At 30.2% G+C, this 22,919-nt stretch overlaps 1 protein-coding gene across 2 annotated transcripts in view; it reads right to left on the minus strand.

Annotated features, from left to right (window-relative positions):
* The window catches only part of LOC115891520 (dual specificity tyrosine-phosphorylation-regulated kinase 2), a 167,652-nt gene that overhangs the window by 96,612 nt on the left and 48,121 nt on the right, over positions 1 to 22,919 (minus strand). The window contains exon 1 of one of the 2 annotated variants that reach the window (XM_030911999.1): positions 15,364 to 15,418. The exons of the other annotated variant lie outside the window; for it this stretch is intronic. The gene's annotated coding sequence lies outside the window, so the exon portion shown is untranslated. Of the gene's footprint in view, positions 1 to 15,363; positions 15,419 to 22,919 lie in introns of those variants that run through there. 2 annotated transcript variants of the gene reach the window in all.

The raw sequence follows: 22,919 nt of genomic DNA on the forward strand, positions 1-22,919 counted from the left end.
ATATGACGGATATTAATTTACCGGTACTAAAGTTAATTTTAATGTTTTTATTAGCATCTAAGAAATTTATATATCTTCCAAAAAATATTATTATTGAAAGAATAAAGAGAATTACTTCTTCATGATATTTAATAATAATTATTTAATAATTTAATTTGCAAAACCCTAGGCGCGGATTCTGTCATCCTGATGCCACTAAAGCGTTTAAATTATTTTCGCGAATCTTACGAGGTCTTCCTGAAACTGGTCCATGCTTCATATCTGTTCCATTTTTTATCCTCTTTATTGTCTCATATACTGCACTTTTTCCGAGTTCAGTCAACTGCACTAATTTTCTAACGTTTCAAACACCTTTTCTATACAAATATTCCACCATTTCTCTTTTTTTTATATGCGACATTATTTCTCAAATCTTAAGCCGGTTTACAATCAACAATATTTGACAAATGGTGTTGCCATCGGCACCAAAAACAATTTGCCAAAAACTATCGGCACAACCTACGTGATGGATTACTGTTGCCTTAAAGTGTTACAGAAAAAAAAATACATTAAAATTAGGAAAAATATAAAATTCCGGATACTTTCTAGACGGACTATTTTTAGTAGCAATATTCCAACAGTGAAAAATTTTGATACATACGTATGTTATTTACGTATATTGTAATAGGAAATATACCAAATATTCCACATTATGTCCAGCCCTGGGTGAACGCGCATGACTTTTGCCACATTACACGAGTTCATTAAATTTCGACCCCAGCAAAGCTCTTAAAACTACAATCAGGATTTTTTCCAATACAATTATTAATACAAATCTCGAGAGCAAAAAATCACGACGAAAACTCAAGCACGAACGTTCCCTTAGTGCGTTTTATTATGAATAAATCTGACAGAGAAACGAAACTCTTGAACTCAACAAGTTGTTGTTATAGTCCGGTCAATTAAAGACCCAAAATAAAAACCTTGCATTTCCTTTAGTAAGTTTTATTACTCAGTCCTTTACTGCTATAATAAATACTTACTGTTGTCAGAGGTTGGCAAGTGATTTTAATGTTTGTGAATACCTTTTTAACTGTTGTTATTATTCTAGACATCTGAAGTATACAGCGTCTGAAATGGGCGGAAGTATTGTATGATTGTAAATAATTATATTTAATTATTAAAGGTATTTCAACTTTACTGTACTATTATCGCAAATTAACAAGAATCTGATTCATATCGCCTGAGAAAACATGTTGTTTCTGTAGATTGTAGATGACTAGGGGTTATTAAGTTATATTTATAACATACAACTTTATTAAGTGTATATTGAAGAATATATTATTGGCTGAGAACCGAGGTTTCAAATGCGTGTTAGCCTGTTTTCTTCCATGCGTTTAACGTGTGCGAACAATTGTCTTTTTCATTGCCTATCCCATCTCACTACGTCCTGTATTCCACATTGTTGTCTGATATTTGTATTTCTAATTGTGTCTCTTCTAGTCTTTCCCATTATGGTTCTTAGTTTCTTCATTTTAGCGACTCTTAACATGCTTTTGGTTTTGTTTGTTTTCTCTCGGATTTCTACGCCATATATGTCATTATTGGTCTGATGCAGGTCTTATAAATTTTAATTTTGCAGTCTGTTTGCACGAAAGGGGTTTGTCCACACTATTTGTCTCAGAAATCCTGACCTTTGCTTTGTTTATTCCTAGGTATCTAAATTGTGATACTTGTTCAATAATTTTGTTTTCTACTACCAGTTTGCATCTTACTGTAAAAAAATTGAGAGCATGTATTCTTAAATAATTTTCAAAGCGTAAAATTTTCTAAAAGTCAATTAACAAAAGTTATTCTAATTATCTTTAATATTACATTAACTTAACAACCATTTTAACACCTCTAAGCAGACCTAGATTAACCGTTCTGTTATCATCGACCGTCTCTAATATTAAGTTTAGGTATTCCAATTGATTCACAATTCAGCCAGGCTATGAGCTAAATTAGGTCAAACGATTTGAAGGCCGAAAGGAAATAGTTGATATAAGATAGAAACCCATTTAATAACGCTAGTGAATTTAAGCGGGCGATGATAGGTTTGTTCCAATGGTTTGTTCCAACTCTTCAAAAAACTTCTTATTGTACTGCCATGCTCATGCGCAATCCAGAAAATCCGTTGCAACCACAATCTTCCAGAAAATTTTAACGTTATTCTAAACTTTAATATTTAGTTTAAACTGGAGATTATTGTGAGATTTATTCTTTTTAATTTCTTGTAAAAAATATCATTTGTAACACTGACATAACATTTATAGACATTACAAAATCAAATAGTATTATAGCCTACTTCGTTTTGACGCTTGATGTGACAGGAAATATTTTTGTAGGTCAGCATCGAGAAAACATTTTTTTTCAAAAACTATGCATATTGGTGCTTTTTTTTTAATGAGACATAAAATCTAGAGAATACTAGAACGATCTTTGTACAAAAAAATAAATTAGGCGTGGATTTTATGTAATAGTAACGGAAGTACCAGTACATAAAATTAAAGGAAGTACCAGAAAAGTGAACTAGACCCTTCTGGAATCTAGAGAATACTAGAACGATCTTTGTACAAAAAAATAAATTAGGCGTGGATTTTATGTAATAGTAACGGAAGTACCAGTACATAAAATTAAAGGAAGTACCAGAAAAGTGAACTAGACCCTTCTGGAATCCTATCTAGATTGAGATGTTAAACCTAACAAAATATAGATACACCACATTTATTCAAACCGGAATATCAGCTTTTAAAATATCTTAGAAAATGTGTTGGTTTTTATAAATTTGGTACCCTTTTGGTCCCCCGAGGGAAAACGAAGCAAAGGGTGTTGGGACATCCTGTAGTTTCGGAAAATAAAAAAACTTTACATGCAAAGAGGAAATGATGACTAACATATTGGACTAGAAAATATTTTTAATAAAATAAATCAAACTGAAACGAAAAGAAACAGACTAATCTATAAACATCTAGGTAAATTAAACAAAACATATCAGAATAAAAAACTGCGCCGGACCAAATTTTCAGATTGTAGTTAACTTGACCCTTTCCAACAGTTTTAGTTTAAAATTTAGTTGTTTTCAATTTATTGAAACCTTTAAAGGTTTGCATAGAAAATCTCAAGAATAATTATAAATCTGAAAATTTATAAACCTATAAAACTGACCTAATGCACAGGCAGTTTAAATTGTTTTGTTATACCTTAAATCGTTTCATAACCTTTCAAAATTTCTCGGTTGGAACAAATCTTAAATGATCGCACACATCGCCTATGCAGATAGTGCACTGAGCAAAAAAGTGGGATTAATTGAATGGATTTATATTTAGTGCCCATATGGTCGAGGAGAGGCGTAACTTTCTTTTAGTGATAAAAAGCCTAGTGGGAGCATGGGAACGCGATTTGAAAAGATGTTTGAGTGCTGTTAACGCTGAATGGACTGGCATTGATTTCGTTTCTTGTTTATGAATAATTTTTGTTTTAGTAGATTCGTTGCTTGATTTATAATTCATAAATTTGTCATGACGTAAAGTACAACTAAAGACACCGTAGAAGCGTTCAATTATAATAAAATATAGAAAATATACCGGTGTTTTATATTTAATTCATTTTCTAAAATAAAATAACTAGAAAAAGTGCTTAAATTCACAAATTTATATTTTACTTCAGATCAGGACAGACACAAAATTTACTTAAATTAATATTTAAAATCATTCCAATACGAAATGCTGTTGTTATATTAGATTATGACTTTACTCCAACATTGAAAGTCTGTTATCGTTTTCCTTTGCCATTTTTGTGTTTTAAAAATTACCGCCAAGAGGGAATCTACATATCCTAAAAAATATTAGGGTAAAAAAGTAAGGTAAAAATATTAGAGCCCATATACTTTGACAATATACTTGGCGATCACTGAACAGACGCACAAAAATTTGAATACCTACAAGCGAGTGATGTCTGACTTGGGCAAAAAATGTAGATGTACTGGCAAAATATAATTTTACTGCCAAGCGACTGCCAATGACTGCGAAGAAAACTGCATGACTGCCATGTAATTATAATAGGTGAATGCCATAAGACTGCCAAGAAAATGTACAGGGTGGCTCGAATTCGACGCTCATCATTGGAATTTCGGAAACCATAAGAGATACAGGATCAGTTAAATGGAGGCAAAGTTGTGCAATTTGTTGCTCAATAAAATGCCGTATTGCATTTTTATTTTTTATTTTCTTTTTTGGATAAAATATTCTGGTGATGGAATGCAAATCCATCCATTTAACCGATCCTGTATCTCTTACGGTTTCCGAAATCCCAATGATGAGCGTAGAATTCGAGCCTGTAGCCTGCACATGTAATTCCAATAGTGAGACACCCCTCGCATACAAGAGAACTTTGATATTTTAGTAGGGGCATATGTCTAACTGTAAAAAATACTTTAACTAACTTTTCTTTTAATTTATTTTTTTTATTAGCAACAATTTACGTAGTTACTTTATAGTTTTTATGTGAAGGAAGTAAAAGCTTTTTCATTATACATAAATAGAAATTTTCATCCGAACGACTTTTGTTGTGGCAAATTTCACAAACCACAATGATTACTTTATTGATTAAAATTTGTGTTTTATTCTACAGAAATCTAACTGCGGTATGAATTTGGTTAGGAAAAGGCTTTATTTTATCTATACCAATTAGATTAGAAATTTATAATTACTCATTATTTAGTGCGGTAACTATATTTAATAAAATACCAGGCGGCCCACCCCCATAACTTTTTTTATTTTTTCAGAGAAAAAAAGAGATTTGGTATGTTAGTATCTATGTATATATGACATAAATTAGGACTGATTCACGTATTCAGTGAGTTTGGTCACTTTCTGATGATCACACCAGAAGAAATTTAAAAATCAAAAGTTGTAGTGATTAACTCAATACGTCAATCAATCCTGATTTATGTCATACACTAACATACCAAATCTCGTTTTTTACCTGAAAATAAAAATAAAGTTACAGAGGTGAGTAACTTGATGTGAGATAAGAATTGAGTTATTAAAGTCGTTCTTTAATATTATTCACAGTCAGGATTTAATTCTTACTGAGTCAAAAGAAAATTCCTAAAATTGATAGTTTTCACAGTTGTTTGTGGTTTACCATTTTAGAAATCCTAAAAAGATAACTATGCCAGTCGTAAAATTATTATAAAATAACAGATCTATCACACATTTCAACTAAATTAACACTTCAACTCGTCCGTTACTACCAGTTTTCACTTTTAACTATGCAAAACCTATATTTTCAATCGTTTCTACGTCTTTTTCGACGACTCATTCACTGATTAGCGGTTATTTCAACTTTCGCTGCAATTGCTATCATGGTTTTACAAGCAAAAAAAAACTTAGTGGAACGGTCATGTTTGTTTTCAATAAACTGATGGGTATGAAAGGTAACCAGTAATAGGAAGCACGGAGTTTGATTTTGCAATTGCGGGTAATAAATAATTCTGTTGGTTTGTAATGGAAAGTATAATTTTCTAGTAATCACTCTAGCTGTATTTCATATATGAGGTGATTTTATCTGGATAAATCTGTGTAAGATTGCATTTCTGGAAGATAAACGCCAAAACAAGTACAAATTACCAATTAATAAGCAATTTAATTGATTATAAGTTAAAGATATTTTTTGTTGTAATTATTTTATTATGTAAAATTAAAGTATTGACAGTTTGAAAGCCACACATGTGGGTTTCCATTAAAAAATATTTAGCAATGATTGTTGATACACATACCGGGTGTTTCTCAAAAGTGGCTCACTCCTATTACTTTTTTATTTTTTCAGATAAATAAATGAGATTTGGTACGCCAGTATATCACATGATTGGCGTATTCAATTTTTTTCCTGTTTCACCTAAAATGACTACAACTTTCGATTTTTAAATGGCACCCTCGGTATTTTTTACTTTATTTGATACAAAATGACACTCTAGATAGAATGACATATCATATGTCACCTTTTGACATTCTCGCTCAAAAAAATTGTATTTTAAATTTGAATCAGAATGTGTTAAAATACTAATTTTTAATCAAGGAGTCTCGGAAAAGTAAATTTGATCGTCTAATGTTTTCGTGTCTTATCCTGGCTGGTTAAAAGATGCTCGAATAGTATTTTTAAATATAAAAATGCATATATTACGATTAACTTGGTACCACACCCTTGGTATTTCGAGTCAAATTGTCGTACATTTACAGCTATGGTGCTGAAAAAAAATCGAATACGTTAATCAATCTTCATTTATGTCTTATACTAACATACCAAATCTCGTTTTTTTTATCTGAAAAATATAAAGTTATGGGGTGGGCCACTTTTGAGAAACACCCGATAGATATATAAAAAAAATGAAAATACAGTACAGTTTTTGTGATATAAAATGCATAAATAACAAAAATACATTTTCAAAAAAATAAATGTAATTTATGTATTGATCATTTCATGCGCCTTAATCCTGTATACAATTTACCCTCATAACGAAACAAAAAGTCATGAGAGTGTGTAATTTAAATTGAATGTCGGGTGCATTAATAGATGGTTATCAAAGATTTGCAATGCTGATATGCACGGACAGTTGTAACGAGCTTTTTTATACAAGCTTTAATACAAATTTTATGTTTGTTTCGATTTATCTACTCTTACTGTGGTAGAAGTGACGTTTGAATTATGATTTATATTTTTAATTTAACCCTATCACAAGTAGAATATTTTCAAAATTTATATTTGTAATACTTTTTAATCAGATTATAACATAAGAGATAAGAAGAAGAATAGATAATATCTGTATTGTTATTACCTGTTGATAATTTACAATGCTACCAGACCCGTGCTTCAAAACACTTTATTATATATTCTAGACGCGTGTTTTACTAGCTATGTTAGCACCATCACCAAATGATTATTTCCGAATAATACTGTCCAGACTACTATTGTATTTTGGTAACTAGTGTTTTATTTTTCCTGTTGTAACTCCAAAGATTCCGATCTCAACATTGTTCTACTGTTAATAGCTGTGTTAAATACAAGAATTCAAATATATTTTTTCTCCACTATATTTGTTTATTTTAGATGATTAATTGTTTATGTTTACTAATTTTTAACTTTTTTTTGAAACTGGGATATTAATATTATCACATCATTCCAGTATTGTAGTATAGCAATATTCCCAGAAGATAGCAATGCATCGTATCTCCTATACAAGTTTTTTTTTATCAGTTAACGTTAAAAACCTAATAGATTGCCATATTGGGGTCAATTTGGTATCTTTTTAAGAAATCCTTACTATATAAGACGGATCTTTTGACAAAAGCGCTACTACAGTACCATGTGCTTTCTCTCTTAAGACCCGAACTTAAGATAAAGCGATTTAACGCGCACACACTCACATCAGCGCAAGTATATGGGCGTTGTTCCGGTATTTATGACCCGATGGCATATGTTTGATAAAACCCTGTAAATATCGAAAAACATATGTTCGAGCTCGCGAGGACCAAACTACGGCTTTTTATTTCGTGTTTGTTTTCACTTACACGGACGCGAACTTGGCTTTTGGTGGGCGAATGAGCTTTTTGTCATATATACAGTCTACAGTATGTCCCAGGAATGTCTTTACAAGAGAAAATACTTTTCTATTAGGTATTAACATTTTGAGAAAAATGCAATCTTCATAAGAATTTTTGCTTGTTCTAAAATGGTTAATCCGGTTTATACTTTTCCAAATTTTTATACCGTTTTAAAGAAAACAAAAAACAACATGAAATATAGTTTAACATGTTAAAAAAGCAAAACATTTATTTAGTTCAAATGTGATACTTTAACAACAGCAAAAAATATGACGCTAATCAAAATTAATGATAACCATCTATTAAAGAATGAAATTGAAATTATATTGCCATAGAAACGCCTTTTAATTTTTAAGACTGAGAAAAAATTCAAATTTTCAGACTGAGAAAAAATTCAAAAAAAATTCATTCTCATCAAAGAGTGTTTTACTTGCCGTGTTTTATTTTACTTTTCTCCTTTCGGAACTTATTATTCTGGTGCTGTTTTGGGCCAAAACAAATTTGAACATTTTGTAGAGGATTGCTATTTTTTAAATAATATCATCATAAATTATTCTGTTTTCTAAATAGTGTTATGCAGCTATGGTATCCAAAGATTTGTTTGCATTCCAATTCATAATACAGACAATCAATACATACATTGATGATAAATACGGATTAACGGATATGTACTGACTTTAATAAAGCCTAATAAGGTCAGTATATAGGCTATAAGTTATTTGATCAAGAGGGTTAAATGTGGTAGCAAAATTTATATAGAAATAATTGCTTTCTTTGATCGAATTTACTTAAAACTTAGTACTGCTAATCAAGGATACTACTGCTTAGTACTGCTAAGTACTGCTAATCAAGGACCTATATTCTCGAGATTCTGGGATTGACTATCAGATTGAGAAATTTAATCTAAAGAAATACTTAATAAAAAAGCAGCTACATTATGTCAAAAAGAACACCAATAACTGGACCAGAACCGTTTTGTTTTCCAAACGGGAACCAACTGAAAGCGGAACTGAAGAATCTGGAAGACTCCGTCCGTAACTTGGAATGGAATGGGTGTCCTCCAACGGTCTAAGACACTCGAAAAAGTTCCTCAGAACTGACGACCGAGATAAATCAAAGGTTTTGCTTGAGTTAAGTAAAAACAATCTTCGGATTGTCACGGGGTTTCTAACAGGACACTGTCTCCCCAACGAACACCTCAGTAGGCTGAAGCTGAGAAACAACGGCGAATGCAGATTTTGAGGGGAAAATGGGGAAACACCAGAACACATTATAACTGAATGCGCCGAGACGACGACCTTTCCTGCCATGAACTTTGGTACGGTTGATGTCGAGGATGAAGAGCTGGCCTGTGTGGAGCCGTCTCAGATACTGGCTTTTGTTAAAGTCCTGAGACTGTATGATGAGTTGTAACTCGTTATAACTCAAGAAACACACAATAGATCTCTAAGGTCGCGGTGATTAACTCCCCTCCTAAACATTCTACATTGTAGATGTCAAAAAGAAAATGAGAAAAAAGCTTCATTAAAATTAGACAAAACAAAGCTACATTCATATTTAGTAAGTAAAAAAATACAATTCTTGTTGCAAAAAAAATATAGCAAACACGGAAATATAACTTTTAGATATTGACGTTCTGCTTAGTATAAAGAAAATATGGTCTTTGAAAGAATAAAGTGTTTAAAGTCGAATCATTTTAGATTGGGCATTTAAATTTTTCAAGATTTTCGGGATCCCGGGATTTAAATTTGAGATTTCGGGGTAAACATACACCGAAATCACGCGATATCGGGATTCCGTGATCCCGTTTGTAAACCCTATTGCTAATGCTATTAATGAAAGAGGTGTTACGATGTTTTTCAAAATTAAGATAGGGTAAAAAGCTAATGGGATGGGGTATAGCTAAAATATATCGGAATAAAATTTAGATAGTTATATAGAATATAAAAGTATATATTATACTATATGGTTTTATAATAAAACCGTGTATTATTATAACCTCAATATACAAAAAAGAAAACTCAAGAAGCAAGATTTATAATTCCCTAACGTATATTTCTTTACTGTTGTCTATATTTACATAGTACATACAATGAACATCAACAATTTGTGAAACGAACAGAACGATAAACGTATTACTTTACAAGAGATAATCAACATTAACCTACAAAGATAGTTACGAAGAGGAAGCTCCAACAATAAATAATTAACTTCATTGTAAACGTACAAATCATCAATCCTCAATGACTCTTTAGTAATTACCCACTTTACGGTACAACAGAAAGAAAATTAAATTAATGAATTATTTTCTTTTCTCTTTGGCATTTCTACGCTTTTCACCAATTCATTTTTGACAAAAGGAAAAAAAATCCTTCATATTTTTTAATTTAGTCATCTCGTTCAGATCAGAGCAATAACACGTTGCTTGTCGACTTACTGATTTTTTTTATGTCAACAAAATCAATTTATCAATATTGATCAATCAATCAGATTATTTCCTGGTGGAACATTCCTATGAGTTACGTATATGGACTTTATTTATTTTAAAGTTATTGACCTCTTTGAAGCATGAAGCAACCTTGAAGCATTTCATTGAAGTTATTTAATTATTTTTTTACTTGATATATGTATAGCTAAATATTGAATTAGAAATATTCATAACATCAAATCTAAACCCAATTTATGACTATTTACTGAAATGTGTGTTTCTGTTTCTGTGTGTCAATTTTAATCCATATCTCCAACCAGCAAGCGAAAAGAATATTTGAAAATTTCTTTGACCTCTACATTTACTTTTGAAGATATGATTGATAGTGAGTGAAAATATCAAGCCTATCAAAGATTTTCCACTCATCCTCCATTTCCTTCCGATCGAAAAAATGCCCACATTGATTCTAATTCGTCTTAATAATAGAAGCTGGCCGGTATCTCATCCCGATCTGTTACAGATTTCTGATTTTGTATGTATGGTCAAGAAAAGTTGAACCAATAATCCTATACGCTTTTCTTCATTTGAAAAATTCATATTTACAATTTTTGTTTATTTCAATTTACAAAGTTTGGATGTGACAGCTTCACATTTGTGAGAGGAACGGCGATTGAACTTGTTTCCATGGCTAACTAAGTGAAATTGTTTAAAAATGATAAGAAATGGCTATAACTCAGTAATTTTTCGAAGAAAACATATTATAGCTTATATCGCTGAAAAGCTTAAAAAATGGCGCTTTATATGAAGCCATGGCCATCTATGGTTTCCATTTTAAAAAACATATGTTTGTGTCATATGTCAAAAATGACAGGCTTTAGAAAAAAACGAAGGACACAGTCTCATTAAGGATGTGAGTATTTTCAACTTTTATCTGAAAACTTTTTGTCTAAAATAGCTTACTGGACAATTTTTAAAATAGCCGAAATTTGTTTTTTTCGAAATATCTAGTAAGCAATGAACTTTTTCAAAAATCCGAAAGTCGCATATTTATGACCCCAAAAAGCTGCAATTCTTTCTCTATTTAACCTAAACCCACCCTGTATAAGCACATGTTAAAATATATTAACATCTTAGATTAACATTAATAACATAATAATATTTTTGACTATACATTTACACCAAAAACATCAACTATATCTGGGTAGCCTGTCAAATCCGAGGGACCTCGGCGCCTGCGAGTGGGTACCTACTATGGAGGACTATTTACAAAAAATTTAGTGTTTGATTTACATAACCTAATATTTTCCGCAAATGTCCCTAATTTTTCTTTCTCACCCACTCGGTGCCCACTGGGCGAGTATATAAATGCTCAACTTGTAGATTGTACTTTAGTTTATAATCATCTGCTGATGATGCTAACATGGTTAGCGAAACGCGCGTCCAGTGTAAAAGTAAAAGTGTTTTGGTGTATTGTGGTGATTTAGTGTTTTTATTTTGCTGTTTAACACCAAAGGTTCCAACCCTCAACTGTAATTTTTCTTTTTTCGGGTGTATTCGGGGTAACTCAATTATACAATATTTTTATACTCAATGTCCTCCTCCTCCTTCCTATTACTCTATAAGAGTATGGTGACATTATGATATCGCATTTATTGTGTCTCTCCATGTTGTTCTGTCTTGCGCAGCAGTACTTAACTGGCCTCGTGCAGACTATGACCTATTATCGTTTTCATTTGGTCCACCCAACGGTTTGAAGATCTCCCTCTAGGACGTTTCCCGTTCACTTTCCCCTCCACAATTAGTTATTCTAGGCCATTGGTGTCCCTGGATATGTGGCCAAAGTATCTTAAGTATGATTGATTTATTGATATCGACAGTCTGGATTCGATATTCAGTTGTTCGAGTATTGAAATGTTTGTACGGTGAGCTGCGTACGATATTCGCAGCATCCGTCTATAACACCACATTTCAAAAGCATCGATTTTACGTTTCATTGCCAACTTCAATGTCCAGGTCTCTGAGGCGTAAGTGGCAATGTTGAAAATTAGGGCTCTTAGTTACAATGTAGGACTTTTATATTATTTAATCTGTTTGTTATACAAGTATTGGGAAATGTTATTGATTTGGGTTTGTCAAGTCCTTTGTCCTTAGCACTGCAAATATAGTCGCCATTTTGCTACTGAAATTTTCTGCTTACTATTAAATAATTTAGAACCCCTCGTATCATAGTTGAATTCGAATCTGAAATTCTAAAAAAAAATTATATGACATTTATAATAAATTATTCTCTTCACTTGGAGACTGGTTTTAAGATAGTAATCTCAATGAAATTAAATTATTTGCAGAACTAAATTGCCCTGTTAATGTTAAGTTAAGAATTCAGTAAACTTTGGTTAAGATATTGCCTCTCTCCAAATTTGGATACTGAGTATATAATCTAATTTTACTGAACTTGATTAATTGTACAATTCAAAAATAATCCTAAATATCAGCAGGTCTCGTTTAAGATGGAGAGGAGATCTTATTTCAGACATAATAACATAATAAATCTGTAAATTTAAGAAATGATCATATGTAAAATATAAAGCAAAGTTAGTTTAACCAACGGTTTAACTTTTCTAGTCGATGTATAAATACAGTAATTTTTATTATTCTAATTATTAAATAAAATAGAGTTATCTATAAAAAAATATTAAACTATAATTTTGGAGTGTAAATTCAATACACTTCTCTGTTAATCTTACATAAACCCTATTAAATAAAAATTCTCAATACATATATAAGAATTTTAAAATACATAGAAATTTTTGCAAAGGAATATACTCCTATACCTATATAAGCACATATATAAGTTAATAACATTTGTATTACGTATAGGTACATATTTATTTAAAATATTTACTTTGTGATATAGAAATAGATGAAGATATAGATATTTGCAAAAATAGAATGTAAAGCCTCGTTTATACTTGACGTTTTACCTCTCAGTCTTAACCCGTTCAGTCAAAATGTATCAAATTAAAATATTGTGTTTATACCAAAAAAAGAGTCACTTTTAGTTGAACTGAATTAAGAGAGAAGAACGTCTAACTGAAACATTAAATATTACAACAAAAACTGTCGTTTGGTCTACGCTAAAAAATATAAGTTAAATAAACGTTCTCCAACACTGTGTGAGTACATATCAATGTAAAATTTCTGAGGAGGGGTAGGGGACTCAAAAAACTCACAATCTTATAGTTAAATTTACAAAAAATAACTTGGATATCTTAAAGCATATTTAAAATGCAAATTTTAAGAATAACATTTTTGCATGGTTTCACAAAATAGTGATGACAATTTTATAAAAATTTAGAGGTTAGAGTATTTCATAATTATTAGGTACCAAGCGATAATATTTTCACAATTTGCTTTGGGTGTTTACAAATGAAATTTCAACTTGCATAGTGTATAGGCTAGTTTTTTTATCCGTCTTACCTGACAGATAAAACTTTAAGTGTAGACGGGGCTTTAGAATTGGAACAATTTAAATTATTATGCAATGATACAAATACGATTGTTCTTATACGATATTAGTCAACAATATAGCATCCATAAATTTGTTATCTTATAAGTAGATTTTATTGGGTAATTGTTTCAGGTCTTAATAGGATTATTTGATAAGACTTTTGGATTCACAGATGCATTAGATAATTTATTACTGACACCATAACGATATATTATATTTTAGAAAATAATGCATTTTATCTTCTAATATAAAAAATTATCGTGTCACAGTTTTTGTTACCGTACTCCTCCGAAACGGCTCACCCTTCACAAAAGTTTCACCCTTCTACCATCAACCCCTATTTTTTAATAGGGGTTGAATCTTTTAAATTTTTTGTTGCCATACTCCTCCGAAACGGCTTAACCGATTTTGATGAAATTTTATATATGTATATTCAGTAGGTTTGAGAATAGGTTATTATCTATTATTTATACCCCTAAGTGATAAGCGTGGTCCACCACATTTTTTTTTACTTTTTGGAATTTTTTTTTTATTTTTTTATGATGCGGCATTAAAAAATATGCAACCCTAAATGATTACCATTTTACCACCAACCCCTATTTTTTAATAGCGATATTAGTAAGTCAGTAATTTTAATTTAACAAGAAATTATTTATCTTTTATATTATTATTAATAATAATCTCCTTATAGATACATACATATATTCCCTCGTTAATGTTTAAATTGGAATAATAAAATACATAGAAATATATATACAAACGAATATACTCTTATATGTGTAAGAGTAAATAAGATTCGTGTGACATTGGTATTTACTTAAACTTGGAAATATTTGTTTTATTAATATGAAAAGATGGAATATTGCAAATAGGAAGTATTTTTATTCAGTACAAAAATAGCGTGTTAGAAATCAAACAACTTATAATTACAATCGAATAAAAATAAATTTCATAACTTGAATAATTTAATAGGGATACTTATACCAAAAAAAAACAACAATCAACCAATTATATCAAACCAAACCAAACTATTACATATCTATTAAATAACGCATAATGACCTAAACTACTGGTCTTATATGCATACTGGCATTATAGGCAATAAAGAGAGGCTTCTTATAACATTACTTATTATAATCCTTTACAGCAAGAAAATAATATATAGAGTAACTTACAAAATAATAAATGATTAACATATACCGAGAAATAAAATATGCATATTTTTAGATTAGATTTTGAATGAGACGCATAACTACTAAGTTCATTATAGTTTTCACGTTGTTTTCAGAAGTTGGATTGCATCGGGTGTGTTGCATTGTAAAGCGACTACAAGTAGTAAGAAACTTAACGGAATCCGGTGGCTGAAGAGTCGATTTTGCGATAAATAACTAAACAGGTAAGAATACTTGACAAAGTTACAAAAGTGGCGTGTCATAGCTTCGTTGTTTTCAAAACCAGTTTCCTTAATTACCAAATCTCTTTTAATACAATAACTAGTTGTAAAATAGCCCATAATGATTGTTACAAAATATATTATTTTAAAGAAACAAACATGTTATATAGAACGAGTCCCTAAGAAATTTGATACACTTAACACTGCTAATCAATTTTTAATCAAATATTTTGATTAGGAAATTGGCTACCAAAAATTTGATTATCCTTTTACTCTGGAAAACATTTTCAAAATAGATTTTATTACTTACAGTTATATTTGTTGTATATCCATATCTGTTGTAAGTCTCTTTCTTATTTATTTACAGTTTTATGTCACTTATGTATTTTATAAAATATACATTATGACTTACATTTCTAGCTCTTAGTCTTAATTCAATTATATTTTGGACAGCTCCTGATTTACGATCAATCTCTTACCTGAAACAAAGATAAAAATTATTATACAATACAGGGTGTTCCAGAAATAAGTGCAAGTATTTTAACTGGTAGTATAGTTCAACCCCAGAGACACGCCTATAATTTTTTGATAATATGGCAACATAGGTAATAGATTAAATTTACAAAAAAAAATCCAGACAAGATCCAGTGGTTCTCAAAATGTTACCAAAAAATCACTCCGTTATTTTGGACCTCGTTTTGGACTTATTTAAAAAACGATAAAGAGAAAATATGTTTCTTTTATCGTGATCTACCACCCTTTAAAAACGTGCACTTATTTCTGGAACACTCTGTATAGCAAATACAATCATTTTCATAAGATATTAACCACAAAATAAAACACTAATTCAAGACAAATATACCTAAACTGTTAGTTAAAATTACTTATATCACATTTTCAGTAAGAAAACTTTATTTTTGTCAGTAGTAACAATGCCATCTTATTTTTCTAAAGTATAATTTAGCTTTAAAAGTTTTATTTTTTTTCAGTAACTGTTGCTTGAAAGTCTGTTTGTTCTTGAAGCGGTTCTTGGTGAGGTACTGGTGCAGCTTTAGAATGCCGATTCTGGGGACACTAGCTATAAGGATGAGACCCGCAACAAGATTGAATCAGATCTGTTATACTATTATATCATTTCTTTATTTCTAACTAACGGCTTTTGTCTGTTGCTCTAGGTTAGTGCTAGGCATAGTTTAGATTCGAAATCCGTTGTTTTACTATATTTAAATTTACTGATTTTTAACTAAAAAACACCGGATCGAAAAACTAATGTCTTTGCCCGTTATGGTTGTTTATTGTGAGTCGAACATCAAAGGGACTAACGTTCCTTTAATGAGTCCTTACTAAAGCAAAGAAGTACGTGCACTTGACCTCTAAGGAGGCTGATAGTCTCCTTATGAGTCCACATCAGTCAACAAAAAATGTGTCTCTAAGGGGTCTAATGTTCCCTAATCAATCCCTCTCGAAATAAACAACCTAGAAATTCAGGATTGTTCACCAGAGAAGAAAAAATATGAAACTAGAGATATTTATTGACGGAACTAGTAGCAGTTGCCATTTATTGTCTACTTAAGATAAGGTAGGTGAAATTCATCTTTTATAAATAAAAAATTTAAAATAAATCTATACCTAATGAGACATTTAACTATTTAGGACTAAAATATTTCCTATGAATTCAAATTAAAAGGAAACATTCTCGGTAACAAATTGTTTTTTGTTTCTTTCAAATCTACACTGGCATTGAATACCTATACGAGCTGGCTTCAAAAATCACTATTTACTAGTTTCATAATGTCTGATGACGATATATACCTATTCATTTCTGACATTATAATGTGTGATATACCACGTAGAAGACTTATATTGTAAGTGTATAATTTATAACTATTCCGTCTAATTAAATTGAATTATATTTTTTGTCTTGTTATTAGTGGAATCAAGATATTTTGTTTACAAAAAAATATATCAAATTTGATTGTTTTGACTGATCGTCAGTATGGGGAAAGTTACATGAGCAGAACTTTATTTTGTTTAACTCCTTTAGTTCACCTCTTTTTAATTATTTTTCGATAAACGAAAAATTGTCTAAATTAACTTTGTATACAGTTATTTCCAATTTTTATTTTCTTTAGTTCGACTCCAGTATTAATCTAATATTTATTACTATCCTTAACTAATTTTCAAAAATGTGTTGAATAATATTTGAATTACACTTTTTAGTAAACAGGTGAACAAATTGCAAATACTTTAAAAAGCTTTGTATTAAACTATAATTAAAAACGAAATAAAACAAATTTCACATTCTTGTTCCGCCACTGCTATAAAGCATTTTAAGTTGGAATATAGGTATGGTACGGTGGTTTGCCACAGGTTGCACTTCTTCTAATTGCTTCCAGTGTACATTAGCGGTAACGGACTTTTGTTTTTATTTGTTTTCATGGTATTTACCGCATTTCTATAGTTGCAGTTGGCGAAATCAGCTACAATTCTGTTTTCAGAAATACATACATTACCAATTAATTTCGTTTTTCACTATCTGTTGTTTATAAATATGTTTTTTTTTTATTTTGAATAATAAGTAGCGTATTTTTGTTAAATTTGATTATGCATTTTTACTTCTGATTGTAGGAATATAAAAAATGACATTTACTTTCCATACTAAATAAACAACATTTTAATGCTTTTGTAAAATGAGACCACTGCGCTAGAGCAACTTACAAATTTGAAGCTTTTAAATTAAATTAATTATTAATGGTGCTGATGTTTATTTTTTTTTAATTTTTTGAAACAACACAAATGATTTTTGGGGATTTTAAATAAGAGCAAATATTTTCAGGGCTGGTAGATCTCGATAAAAGAAAATAGTGTCTCTTCGTCGTTTTTCAAATAAGTCCAAAATAACCGACTTATTTTACTTTGAAAATTTCCAAAATATTTTTTGCTTAAATTTTGAGAACCACTGGATTTTTTCTGGGTTTTCTTTCTTGTAAATTTAATCTACTACCTGTATTGCCATTTTATCAAGAAATTATGTTTTTTAACTAAATAAATTCCATTTTTTTTTCAAAAAATTCCGAATTTTCAAAAAATGTTTTTCGCGAAAAGAATGTAAAATATTTGCATTTATTTAAGACTCACCCTGTATATAGCTCTTATGAAGAATATTATTTTATCGGAAAGATACACTATTTTTTAACCATATGCATGTAATTTTCTTGAACATACTGTCTAATCTGAAAAATAATCATTCGTAGTCGGAAAATAAAAATGTCTTTCTAATTTTATTAAACAACGGAAGTACATCATTTAGATCACACGATTACTATTTTAAAGAAGAAAATTATCAAACAACTTAATAACACGACACCGTTATATTTCAGAGATCTTACAGGAAGCAGCAGCTCAAGAAATAAACTGAACATGATTTGGTAGTTAGAGGAACATCAACACAATCCAAAAATAAATGGCTAATATTAATATTGTTCAGGTAGGTTTAGTAATTCTCCTGCAATAACAAATATGTTTTCATGGTATGCGGTAATACCATCTGAACATATAAATAATATGTTATTTTTTAAAAATATCGTTTTCATCAAAATATTTGATCCTAAAAAATTAATTACGAAAATGTTGAAAATGTTTAATAATCATTTTTTTATTTAAAATACCTATATATTTTTAATATTTAATTAGATTACGAAACAAATGCACAGGGTCTAGTGAATTCAAGTGCGAAAAAATCAGGAACTGATAGCTTGTTAATAAATAAGGGGTAAATCAAAACTTTTTTTTGCCTTAAATTCAAAACACCCTGTGTAAAAAATGAGACGGGCATTTTGCCAGTAATCTTAGATATCCAGTAATCTTAGATATATCCTATCCTAACATTTCATGCTTTGAATTATCCTATTATCTCGATTTCCTTATGAGCTATACATTTTTATATAAAGAACTAATATTTTTACAATCTCGAACTAGTTGAAAATGGAGGTCCCAATGAGCACCGTGATATTGAGGATGTCCTCCAAGAAGTTGTCGTTCCATTTGCTCCTTTCATTGGAAATCAGTTTATACTGATGTATGCCAATGCCAGGCCCCACGTTGCGCGGGGTAACGAGTTAGGAATAAGAGTAGTTAACGAGTATCTGGATGTTTTCTTCTTCAGATAAAGTGGCAAGATTGAAATTACCTCCTTGTAGTTCCGACTTCAAGCCAATGAAATATTTGTGCAATGAACTTAAAAGAGCTGTCGTCGTCCAGGTCGTCCTATTCCACCACAAACTTTACAAGATCTGAGTATGGATGATCTGTAACTTGATATTCACATTCCAAATTACAAGCTGTAGATCAAGAAAGAATAACTACCCTTATTAAGTAATGTAGCTCATAAAAGTATAGAGATAAATGGATAATTCAAAAAATGAAATGTTGGGAATACATCTAAGATTACAGGAAAGTGGTTTTTATCCAAAATGCCTGTCTCATATTTTCCACAGGGTGTTTTGAATTTATTGCAAAAAACAACGTTTGATTTACCCCGGTATAAACCCACCTAACTGAAGAGTATAAGCCATTAAAATAATAGAAAATAATGCTAATAAATTTATCTTCACATTGATACCATAATCATGAAAACGGATTACACAATAAAAAGTTATGAAACTTAGTAAAAATTTTCAGGGTGGCGGAATTTTCAATCAAACTTAGTAAAAATTTTAGGGTGGCGGAATTTTGTGCCGTGGAGATTAATACATAATGTTAATATAAAGTCAAAAACTAAGATATTTTTACATATTGTATGAGAACTTCAATCTCCATATAATATAATGTTGTGACACATATCCGGATATTACATTAATACCTATTTTTCCATAAAATAAAAAAGTCGAATAAAAACTTTATTGTATTTATCAATGGTTTTATCCAAGGCGTGTCACAAGGATACCTAGTTCAAAATCGATAAGCCTGCAACTTATGGGAAAATACTTTTACCTCCTATTTTGAGACGAGATAGTTATTTTTTATTACTATTTAACTCGAACATAAAAAGCAGCAACATAAAAAGAGAAAATTCGCGAAACGGCATTAAAAATCGGTTTGTATGCTTGTTTGTTTATCTTAACGCGTAAAAGTGAAAGTGCGCTTGCTAATTTTCAAAGTCAAGGCTTGTAGGTTAAGGTTTTATTTTGCTAATGTGGAACTCAGACTAATAATGCAGAGGCAATATTTGTAATAATATATCTATTTAGGTTAATTATATGGTTACCTCGAGTAATATTATACAATGGGCGCAATATCTATGTGATACAGAAAGAGTGAATTTTTAAAACTAGTAGAATAAATAATATTTGTTAGTAATAATATGAAAGGTTTGAAAATTAAACACTGCAATAAATCAAAATACATTTTTAACTCTTTAAGTTCTTTTGTTGCTAACATAATATTAGGTAGTATTTTCACCAGAAAACTATAACCAATGCTTATACAGTACCAGGTGGTTAAATAAACAACACGACACTTAAAATAGTAGAAGAATATACAGGTTGTTAACTCGACAGTTACTTATAGGGGAACAGAATGGCAACACTGCCTATTGAGAACGCATACATTATTGATTTTTCTGCCGACTCGTCCCGTCGCGTTGTCTATCGACGAGCGGGCCGAGGTTGCCATATTTCAACCACAAAGCTCTTGCCGCGAGTAATGAACAAATTAACAACCTGTATATATTTGGAACTAATACACAGCTGGGAATCTCTACTACCAGAAATCAACAGAAGAATTAAGTTAGCATGGAGTACTTATGGAAGAAACTCAATCATAGAATGATTCAAATCTAGTATGTCACTGTATCTAAAGAAGAAAACATTCGACCAATGTGTACTACCAGTCATGACCTGCATGCGAAACCTGGATACTTAAAAAGGACATTATAAGGAATAACCAAAAGAGACCGTATACGGTAGAAGACACAGGTAGTAGATGTCATCCACATAATCAAACCCCTCAAGTGGCCATGGGCAGGACACCTGGCGAGAAGAACGGACAACAGATGGACCACAAAAATTACAGCATGGTATCCACGAGAAATTAAGAGACCTAGAAGAAGACCGAACCTGAGATGGGACCATGATATTAAGAAATTAGAATGGATAACTTGGACCGACATAGCCAACAATAGAGAACAATGTATCTAAATATGCCAGGGAGGCTACACCATAATTGGAAATGGTTGAATAAGCTAAAAATAATGATAATACAAAAAAAAACATATTTCAACCTAAAATGTGTGAAATGTCATATTATAAAAGTAATATTTAGGTACTACTTGTAAGCATACGTTTTAATATTGCAGCATCCAATTTATAGAATTCTTATTCGATACTCATTTTGCTTCAAAATCATAGAAAAAATAATTGTATTTAATTTAAATAAGCTCTCGAATAAGCTAGACCAAGGAATTCATAAACTATATTTTATTAATAATATTTTTAATCATGTGTCTATTAACAATTTCGGGGATTCTACTCGTAATGGATTTAAAAAAATAATTATATTTATTTTCGATTTTTCTCTAATATTATTTTCATTTGTAGTTAAAAAAAAGGCGATGTGATAAGATATTTTAAAATTATAACGAAGATATTAGTAACTTCTCCTTGATTAAAACTTAAAAATCAAAATACCCCTATAACTGAACATATTGCTATTTTTTATTACTCTAATGCATTAAGACCACGCCTAAAATTGGCAAGCTTAAAAATATTCTAAAGTGTGCATTTCAAATTAAGAATGAAGCGATAATTATAAAACCTAACAATTAGTAAATAGAGAGCTTTCGAAAAAATGTAGAGCCGACAATTATTGTTTGATTAGAACTTTCATTTTTATGTCTCTTCTTGCATTAGACTGTGGGAAAACATATGTGCTATATTAGTAATATAAGAATACTAAAGTCCTTTTAACATATTTTGTTTTAAATAAACCAAGCTAGAGTGAATTTTGAAGTGGTAACTGCAAAGTTTTTACACGAGGCTAAATATTGATTATAAAAAAAATGATTATAATAAAATGAAATGTACTGTTTGATACTTATTTTCATAATAATTGAATTTCAATTTCATAATTGTAAAATAACGATATTTTAGAACTCCAAATTAAATGCTGGTATGAGTCAAAAGTACTTCTTGCAATCCAGAATTGGTTCTTAAATTACTTTCGAGTTCAAGTTTTTTTTACATCAAATACCCTAGTAGATATTTAATATTTTAATATAATTATAAGTATTATAATCTTTAATAATTAATTACGAATATATTATATAGTTATTTTATTAAAACATAATATCAAAACGTAAATTTTGTTGCATAGCAACTGACTTGAACCTAGTCATATTTAGCGTTTGCAGGCCACCCCAGGAGGCTGTGCTCAATGCGGCCAAAACAAGTTTACAACTTCTCTTAGCAACCAATTGAAGTTTTTTTCTGTAGAAATACGATCATCATAATTATTTAAAAAGTATACCTGATGTTAATTTAATCGGTTTTTGTTTAAAAGTTATATTAGTGAATATCTGTAGAAAAGTCAACTGTAGTTAATAAGATGAACTAAATCTTCTAAATATTGTTTTAGCTATTGGGAAGAATAAAATAGAAATTGAGGTAAAATATTTACATATTTTTCTTGGCATATTTCATCAAGTAGGATACAGAAAAAATGTATCTTTTTTCTCTGTAATATGTATTATTTTGACGCTAAATTTTCTATAAGAAAATAATCAGTAACTCATCACGTAAATCCGTCCGGTTACTCTGTTGTTTAATATTTAGTGAAATTATAACCATTAATGGTACCTTAACGTAAGGTTGGTGAAATCATTATCGGTTTACTATTACTTAGATAATAGAAGTACGAGTAAAAAAGTTAAAATTATAAGAGCTTAAATATTATATACTTGCGTTCTGTCTG

This window comes from Sitophilus oryzae, unplaced genomic scaffold, assembly GCF_002938485.1.
Source record: "Sitophilus oryzae breed Bouriz unplaced genomic scaffold, Soryzae_2.0 scaffold_1184_pilon_pilon, whole genome shotgun sequence".
Classification (NCBI taxonomy): Eukaryota; Metazoa; Arthropoda; class Insecta; order Coleoptera; family Curculionidae; genus Sitophilus; species Sitophilus oryzae.